The sequence below is a fragment of the Lactuca virosa genome, chromosome 9, assembly GCF_052849685.1.
Source record: "Lactuca virosa cultivar CGN04683 chromosome 9, Lactuca_virosa_CGN04683_v6, whole genome shotgun sequence".
NCBI classification, from domain to species: Eukaryota; Viridiplantae; Streptophyta; class Magnoliopsida; order Asterales; family Asteraceae; genus Lactuca; species Lactuca virosa.
Window position 1 is genome coordinate 174596229 of NC_136434.1, and position 10112 is coordinate 174606340.

Here is a 10112-nt window from a genome sequence, read left to right on the forward strand (position 1 = left end):
TCTGGTATTGTTTATTCATTCTCATAGATGGATCTGCTCATTGCTTAGTCCAAAATCAATTGTTTGCTTCGTGGATCAAGTTCATTCGTTTTGGACCATAGATCTGGTTCTTTACTGTTCATTCGTTTCACTCAATTAGCCCACTTTTTCGTCCACTGTTCATCCTTTAGAAATATATTGGTGTCGATGTCGCAAGTTCTGGATTCTCAAATCAAAATTCATTATTCAAATGATGCGTTCATCTATATGACGATTAAGTGTTCTTGTATTCTGATCGACTCAAAAATAATTTTGTGTTTTCATAGTTTCGATTACAAACTCCTTCAATCGATTTAATCCTCTTGATAATGGAGTTTGTGTTATAGCGTATTTCCTGTTTGGATTCATTCTGTAATCAATATTTGTTTGATCGTGTTATTTCTTGTACGATCTTGTGGTTGAATGACCGATTTGTTTCAATCGAGTTGTTTGAGAACCAATTTTCGTGAATCTTTGATCGTGTGTGCTTTGACGAACATCAAGAACAGATAACGCTGGTGATGATTATTGATCGTATCAACTTTGTCCAACAAGTTTAATCTGTGATTGAAATCGATTTATGGAAGTGGCGATTGGGTGTTTGATTGATTGCAATCTTGAAGTCTGATGATGAACGGATAAACAGTGGTGTATGTCGATTTGAATTGTCAAACAAGAAAAGTCAAAATTGAATGTTATGGAGATTGAATCGGACTTGGATCTTAACTGGAATGGTTTTGGTGTTCGTAATCGAGGGTCAACACTGATATGGTTTTTGTGTAGCTGTTCGCTTTTGCAGGTCAATTCTCAAGGTCAAAATTGGTATTGCAAAGCGAACTCACTGAGAACGAAAGAAATCGGGACTCAATTGGAAGAACACCAGTCAAGGCGAAAAGTCAAAATTGACTATCGGAGGTGAACCACGAACGGACCTGGAACGATTTAGTGTTCGCGTGTTTGTGCTAGAAACGAAAAACGAGCCTGTGCTTGAAATGTTGGGGATTAAATCGGATGTATGGTCATACCTCAAAGTCAAAATTGGAACGAATGAAGAACGAATCGATCTCATCTGGACGAACTGTTGGTCAAAATTGAAAAGTCAAAATTGCTGTGAATCTCTCTTACCTGGAATGTTCAGCTCGCACTCGTTATTGCTCAAAACGAACCTGTGAATGAGTTCGTGTGATTGTGCTTGGAATGAAAGAGGAGAGGACCGAAAGCGAACCTATAATTGGGTTCGTTTGTTTGCCCTGGAACGAAACATCAAAAAAGCGAACCTGTGCTCGGAACGAAAGGCTTGATCGGAGTAGTTTGTTGATTGGATTCGGTTTGGCTAAGGTTTCGCCTTTGTTCGCATCGTGATGCTCGGACCGAACATGGTTTCGGTTCAATGAACCTGGACCGAACTTGGGTTCGGTTGCTTGTGCTTGAAACAAAAGTGACTCAGATTCGCGTCTTTATGCTTGGAAATGATGGAATTGAATGGAATCATATTTGTGGTTTCGCTTGAAATCATGTTCCAGTCGCTGTGTTCATTCATCTGAATATAAATGGGGAAGATGACTTAATGTTTCATACTTGGTCCCTGCCACTTCAAGAATTTGACGATCTGGTCCCTATACTTTTCATGCCTTGGCAGTTTTGGACCATTTCCAGATTTTGTTACATATAAAGGGGTATATTGATGCAGAATTACCATCCCAGCCCATGTCTTTCAGCAAGTGACAGTTTCTGCCCTATATTCAGAAAAGTTTACAAATTTGAGGGCTGGTGAACAGTTTTGAATTCTTTAATGCATATATTTTTTCGTGAACAGAAAATTATGGATTCCATCAAGTCTTGGCGGTTCGGAAAGTCGTTTTTCGTGATAACGACAAATTTTCACGATTTTTTCGGATTTTATACTTCATTGTATATATCATTTTGTCGCGGGGGAGCACATTAATTTTTATCCATTCAAGATCATTCTCATGACCATAAGAAGGCTTTATAATCACGTTTTCGATTATAAATCGGGGGAGAATTTGGTATGGCCATTCGAAATTGGATTTGTGATTTTTCAAAGTTGAAGATTTTTGATAAAGCTTGTGGTAGAATTATGAAGGTGGCTTTTACAGTGGAAGTTCTTCATCGAGCTCTGCTAAAGCTTTTATAGAGAAGTATCCTTTACAGCAGAAGTTCTTTATCGAGCTCTGCTAAGGACTTGTTATATCTCCGACTTCTAGTATTTTCTCGATCAAGTGGCATTACGAATCTTAAAGTTTGGGTTGTTACATGATATTTTTTGATGGATTATATCATTAGCTTATTTGAAGATCATTGTGACTTGGAGGGGGAGCTCTTCAAAGACAAGAAGTGATTCGGTTTCTTTGTTCTGAAATGGGTTTTTATGGCGGGTTTGGTTTTAATGAAGTTTTTTTGGGATTACATTCAAAAATGAAGTTTAAAGACATTACTTCAGTGCTTGATTTATATATCCTAGAGCCCATGTTTGAAGACTATTGAAGAATCAAGATTCGTGGATTGCTTCATCTATTCCTCGTTGCAAGATTTTTTTTATTTGCAAGATGCTTGTTTTGGAAGTTAAAGCATTGTCATCCATTCCATACTTTGAGGGGGAGATTGTAGGGTTTCAAACCACTCCATGGATGATGGCAATGGGCCTCTTGATGAATTGTAGGTTAAAAGCCCAAGACTTGTCTTTTCCCTATAAATAGTCATGTATTATTCATTATTAGGGTTAAGAGTGAGGCAAAATGTAGTCGCCACGTGAGGTTTCTTATGTAGTGTTAGATTCTTTAGTCTATGCTGAAAGTGTAATTTATTCCTCTTATTTGAATAAATCGAGTGATCATTCGACCTAATCTTCATATTTGTGTTTGTTCTTATTTTCCGCATCTTGTTCATCAAATCTCAATTAGGATTTTAATCCCAACAATTTCAAGGAAAGACCATGGGGGTAGCCCATGGCACTTGGATGTCAGACCATATGGGTAGCCCATGGCATTTCAAGGAAAAGACCATGGGGGTAGCCCATGGAAAATGTATGTATGGTATGTGGTATTTTGGGGAACTCACTAAGATTTGTGCTTACGGTTTTCAGTTTTATGTTTCAGGTACATCCGGTACTAAGGACAAGGGTCCAGCGTGATGGCACATCATCCTCCAGAGTTTTTTGCGTTGGCAATTAATGATATTACTCTACTGTTTAAATGATATATTCACTTTGATCGGTTTTGAAACAACTCATTTGTATGATTTATCGTTTAAAAAAATGAAAAAAAGTTACCTTGGATTTTCGGGACATTACAAGTTGGTATCAGAGCCTTGGTTTGAGGGATTCGGGCATACTCTTGGGTATGTCTGAACTCAAACTGAGGAATTTTTAATCTTTTGAAAGAAAATAAATTTCTAAAAGGATTTTTTTAAAGAAAATAAATTTCGAAAAAGATTTCTATAAAGAAAAGGGGGTGTGATGCGTGCAATCAGCTGAGTTCAAGTAAGTGATTCCCAGAATACCCATACATGTTGATATGATATTTGATATGAATGTTCACATGCTAGGATATGGCTAGGGATTTTTTTAGGAATTTAATGATAGATCGGCCTGATATGTGATGCCTTGTAGCCTAGGAAGCATTAGATGATATGATTAGGAATACGTATTGGTAACAGTAATTGCCAAGTGTTTGCTTTAAAAATTGTATACGGTTAGGATCATATATCCCCATAATGATTGATTTGGACTTATTTCCGGTTCCTTGTCTGGTTGTGGTCCTAGGGTAGAATCTTTTATTTGATAGTCTATTTAATCGTGGATTGTATATAATTTCCATGCATAAGGAAACCAGAAGTGAGAGTAGAAGTTCCTAGCATGGTAGTAGCAAGTGAATGTGGGATGCCCTTTATTTGTTTTATGGCTTGGAGTGTTACTGTTCGAATTCTGCTTCCTTTGTGCTTTGTGGAATTCTTAGTGACTTGAGTTAACTATTAAGTGAATATGTTAAGCCACATGTTTCAAAGGTTAAATAATCTCAGAGTTATGGATTTGACTCTATTATGCAGCTGTTTGAGTCCAACCGTTGTAGGGTTGAGTCTTTTACTTGAAGGACTATTTAAGCTTTGTTGCATATGATTGTATTTATCAAGTGGTTAGCTGACATTATTGGGAGTTTTTCAACAGCTGGTGGCAGGGTGAGGTCGGGAACCTAGGAGGACCTAGGAAGTGCTTTAGCGGGTTAGGTTGTGCTGTTTAGTAGGTACTTGGATTACCAATTTGAGAACATGACTTGGAGGATTTGGGATAATTCCTGAGGAAAGTATGGGTAGGTGTGGAAAGTAGTATTGGGCCCGTACTACTGAAAGCACAGGATCCATACTCGAATCGAGGGGAGTCACGAAGAATCTAGGAAGCCTTTAGGAAGAGTATTATTTGAGTATATTTCAATTATTGTAGGGTTACTTTTCAGTGTGGTGATGGGCACTCATGGAGGAGGTTCAGGATCTGGTTCAGGCTCAGGTGTTGGCATTGAACCGATGGATGAGCAGACGCGGGACTTCATCTCGTCGGAAATCACCTGCAACATTTTGGAGCAGACTCATGTGATCTTTGATTTGGTCAAGGAAGGGACTATGGAGATTTTAGATGAGCTCCTGGCCACGTTACACACAGAGATTTGGGCTATTGTGGGGGCTCTCACTCTTTCCTTCCGCAAGTTTCATGCTTGTGGAGCTCCCAAGTTCTTTGGGGAGAAGGACCCCATTGCTAGTAGGGGTGCTTAGCGGATATGGTGAACGTTTTTCGGTCGAGCTTCTACCCCGAGTGGTCGAAGGTTAGTTTGTTTCTTGTCTTATGAAAGGCAGAGCTCGAAATTGGTGAGAGGAGGTGGACTTCGCTTTGGGAGGCAATGCCATTGAGACGATGACTCGGGTGGAATTTGTGACCCGGTTTAGGGCAGAGTTTGCACCAGCTATCAAGGTGCAGCAGTTGGCGAGGGAGTTTCAAGACCTTCGCCAGACGACTGAGACTATGGCAGAGATCACTTCCAAGTTTAAGGAGAGGGCTCTTTTCGTTTCGCAGTATGCCACAAACGAGGAAATGAAGAATACAAGGTACCATGATATGTTGTGAGATGGTATAAGGGAGTTTGTCAGCTTTTCAGCTTTTCAGTTTTTCGTACATTGGAGGACATGATAGCTAGAGCCCGAGAGCGGGAGATTGATTTGGAGCACCTCGGGAAGAGGAAAAAAAAGCAGGTGTAGACAGTTGGTGGTCATGCGAAGAGACCCAAGACTTTTTATCAGCAAGTGAGAGGCCAGCATAGGCCAAGGTCAGTGCAGCACGTGCGGGAAGCAGCACAATCGAGTTTGTCGACTTAGGGGTTCGGGTTGCTATAAGTGTGGTAGGCTTGGTCAGGTCAGCATAGATTGTACCCGGGGGACGAGTCCATTGTGTTTCCATTACAACCAGGTGGACCACGAGAAGGCCGACTGTCCGATGTTGTGAAGTGGAGCAGTGTGTGTACCTACTCCAGTTACTCTGAGGATCATTGATGGTCGCGAGGGCATAGTGGATGTTCCTTTGGTGAGGAACTGAGCATTACAGTCATGGGCTGAGGAGATCCGAGTTCCACCGGTTGACGTCGCATATATTTTATTTTGAGAATCTTCATATGCCATTTTGCATACCGAGAGTCGTGCTTAGAAGATATTCGGGTGAGCTGGTTTTGGATGTCGATATGGGAGGCATTGACCACCTTCAGAGCAAGATTTAAGTGAGAGAAGACCAACATCCGATTCGATCTTTGGTGGTATCAGTAAGGAACTCAAGGAATCCGTAAGGTGGGCATGTTGGGTTTGAATTCATGAATTATAAGGGTCATTAGGGAATACGAGGCAATAAGGAATTGGTTTGATTGTGGTTGTAAGATCGGTAATTGTCAAGTTCATACCTTCGAAGTGTGGTTAGTTGCAGGTTCGCATGGGAATTACTCTAGTGCAAGTAAGTCGTTGAATTGGTTGGGAACCCGTTTCAATAATTGAGATTTTTTTCTTCGTCATCTGATAAAATCGCCAAGGACTTATAGTGGATTCAGTGGAAAGTGCTCGGGAATATTGAGCTCTTTGAGATTTCGGGGGGTAGCCCATGGCACTTGGATGTCAGAGCATGGAGGCAGCCTATGGCATTTCAAGGAAAGACCAAGGCAAATGTATGTATGGTATGTGGTATTTTAGGGAACTCACTAAGCTTTCTGCTTACGGTTTTCAGTTTATGTTTCAGGTACATCTGGTACTAAGGAAAAGGGCCCGGAGTGATGGCACAACGTCCCCCAGAGTTTTCTGTATTGGCAATTAATGATATTACTCTGATGTTTAAATGATATATTCACTTTGATCGATACCTTCCTCAAGAGTCGTCCCAATTCCCCTAAGTGACTCCCTTAATTCAAACATTCTACATCTCTGTTAAACAACACATCTGCTAATGCTAACATGCTTTCTAGGTTCTCCTAGGATTCCCTAACCGCCACTCTCCGCCATCAGCTGCAGAAGAAACCCCCACTAAGACCCGCTATTGTGGGGGCTCTCACTCTTTCCTTCCACAAGTTTCATGCTTGTGGAGCTCCCGAGTTCTTTGGGGAGAAGGACCCCATTGCTAGTAGGGGTGCTTAGCGGACATGGTGAATGTTTTTCGGTCTAGCTTCTACCCCGAGTGACCGAAGGTTAGATTGTTTCTTGTCTTATGAAAAACAAAGATCGAAATTGGTAGGAGGAGGTGGACTTCGCTTTGGGAGGCGATGCCATTGAGACGATGACTCAGGAGGAATTTGTGACCCGGTTTAGGGAAAAGTTTGCACTAGCTATCGAGGTGCAGCAGTTGCCGAGGGAGTTTCAAGACCTTCTCCAGACGACTGAGACAATGGCAGAGATCACTTCCAAGTTTAGGGAGAGGGCTCTTTTGGTTTCGCAGTATGCCACAAATAAGGAGATGAAGAAGACAAGGTACCATGATATTGATGGGTTTTATACAAACAATCCTATGTGTGCATGCAACCCTAATTGGATCTATGTTTTCACTATTAGACATACAACTTTATGAACACAAAAAGAAACCTGGCATGCTACTATTATTTTCGAAATCCACATAGAAGAATAGAATACATACCTTTTGTTGTTATATAGTAATAACAACTAGTTCCTTGAATCACCTTAGCTCTTGGAAGCAAGTACCACAAGTGTAGTACCTCTAATGGCTCACAAACACACTAGGTGAAAGGATGAATATGGGAGAGATGAGAGAAGGGTATCTTGCCCTAAAATTCGTCCCTTTTAGGGTTTTCCAAGGCTTGGACGAATTCTAGTGCCTTAGGGTGCTATTTATACTGGAGGCTAGCTAGGGTTTCAAGGTGGAAACCCTAATCCCTTAGCTTAGGGCCTAAGCAAGTCCATGGACTCCTTTCCTTAAGCCCTTGGACGAAAACTCCTAGATCCTTCTAGGATTTTCGTTCAAGCCTTAATAAAGGTGATCCAATAGCCCAAAGTCTCAACTATCAAATAATTACAAAACAGCCCCTGTACTTTTAATTAGTTCCTTTAATCCCAAAATTAATTCCTAATTAATTTCTGATTAAATACTAATTAATAATATGATTCCAAATTAATATATTATTCATATAATATAATAAATAAATCATATTTATGCCCTAATCAACCTCTCTCCTCAACTGTCATCCTGTCTAGTCACCCGTGTGAAGGCAACCCAAAAGGACCATGCTCACAATCGGGTCAAGTACATACCAAAATAGTTATGGACTTAGACACTAATCCAACAGTCTCCCACTTGGATAAGTCTAATAACTATTCTGCGTATGACTTAAGAACCTGATCAGCAATCGTAGCTTCCAAAAGCCGCTGTCAACTCTGATCTTATCAGATACGCGTGTCCTTTAGATAAGGGATCATATATTCCTCCATTCTACAAGATATCATATAGACATGAGACATGGATTGAAATCATTCTCTCAGTCTATGTGTCGTTTCCCGATTTCCGATTTATGACGACTGACTAATTGAACAAATCAAATCAGTCCTGGCCCGGCCGAGCACTTTCCTTTGTCATCACTAAATCATCGAGGGGCCCACAGATATCGCTTTTATCCCACCTTGGGTAAAAGGAATGGATAAACTTCGACTCAAATGCTTGCTTGCACCTACTAATCGAATCACACACAACAATAAGTTTTATAACACCAAGTTACTGGTGTGTTTACTTATCATCAATGTGAAACCGACCAGCAAATAACAACTCACATGTCTCGGTTTCAAGAATATACAATGTTATCGTCTCACCAATCACTCGTGATAAAACCATGAAGAGATTCAAGTGAGCATGGGTTTAATCCAATACTTTAATCTTATCAAAGCACTCATGAACTCTGCAGCAAACTTGTGCTATGTCTAAACACTTTAGACAATCTACAGACAGATTCATGACAGTCTTCCTTCATACCTACTTCCAACGTATGACCGACTGTGGAGCTTCGAATAACCTAGTTATTCTGGAAGTCAAAACATGAAAAATGAAACGCAATAATAATATTAATCCTATATGGTCCCAAAACTTTTTGAGCGTAAATAAAAACACTTTTATTTAAACACCATATTGATTACTCATTATTCATTGCTTACTGTTTCAGAAAATCAACTTATTACTCGAATTATAACCACAATTGTCCCATGCTCCAAGCATACACACTTTGGTTTCCTATGGTCCATACTTTGTGAAATAGATCAATTGAAAACTTTTCCAATGAAACTCATTTCACAATCCCCAATCCTTATTATTGGTATAAGAATACCAAATTCTTGCCACTTTTAGAATATGTCAGATTCTAACATTTTATGCAATGATTCTTTCGTAATGTCATAGCACAAAAGTCATCAAGACCCTGCTAATGAAATTATAAGGTATTCTATCGGAAATTGTTACAAGACAATTCCATAGACGTGAAGTCTCACATTCAAAGTACATTCCTTTGAACATGCTTCTCGCATAAAAGTTTCTAATCTAGACATATTTCTTAATGTCCAACTCCCATTAATGGAAACATTTCCATATTTGCCATATGACAACTCATTCTTAATAGAATCTTATCTATTCATAATAATGTCAATATAGTCCATCCAGTACTATACTTCCAACTACTCACAAGCGACAAATCCTCAGTGAACCTCAGATCGTCCTTTGATAGTTGTTTAATTATTTTAGTCAAAACCAGTTCTAGTCCCTTTTCCCTCTTAATGCCCTAGGCATTTGGAAAATTTTAGAATGGTCAAATATTATAGCATATGCAATCGATCCTATACCCGAAGCGTATTGGACACGATGCATAATGTCTCACATAAAGACATGATACTTCATCATCCTTCTGCCATAATATCTTATGTGCCCTGTTCCCACAATTCGAACTATGAAGAGGGATGCCATAATCATAATCGAATTTTGAGAATGCACTATGTATCCTTGACTAAATTTATTAACATTTCTCGATCTAAGCTTTAGAATTTTGAAACGAAGTATAATATTCTCTCCCTTAATTATAGCAAAACAATTTTTCAACCCTTGCAACTTTGCAAAATGAATCTTTGTTTTCTATAATTAATATTGCTAACTTGCAATACTTACCATAATAATCATGCTCCCACTAACATGACGATTATTTTCTTACCAGCATAACACTTATGCTCCCACTAGCTTTGACATGTATTCAGAAAACAATTGGACTTCTAGAAAACAATGCTTATTGAATTCCTTAAGTTCATATTTCTAATACCTAATGCTTTGATAAGCCTTTATCTAAGCTTTTTAAGCTCATACACCTTTGCCTTAGATAGCTCACATGTGTGTCTAAACAATTCAGAATTTATGTTACTAAGTCCCAAATATTCAGATCAATTTCCAAATCTCACAATTCGAACTACGAAAAGGGATGCCGTAATCATAATCGAATTTGAGAATACAATTTTCACAATTGCTATCTTCTTAAAATCTCTCTTAGTGAAAGCATTTCCTCACAATCATTTTCATGAAGGAG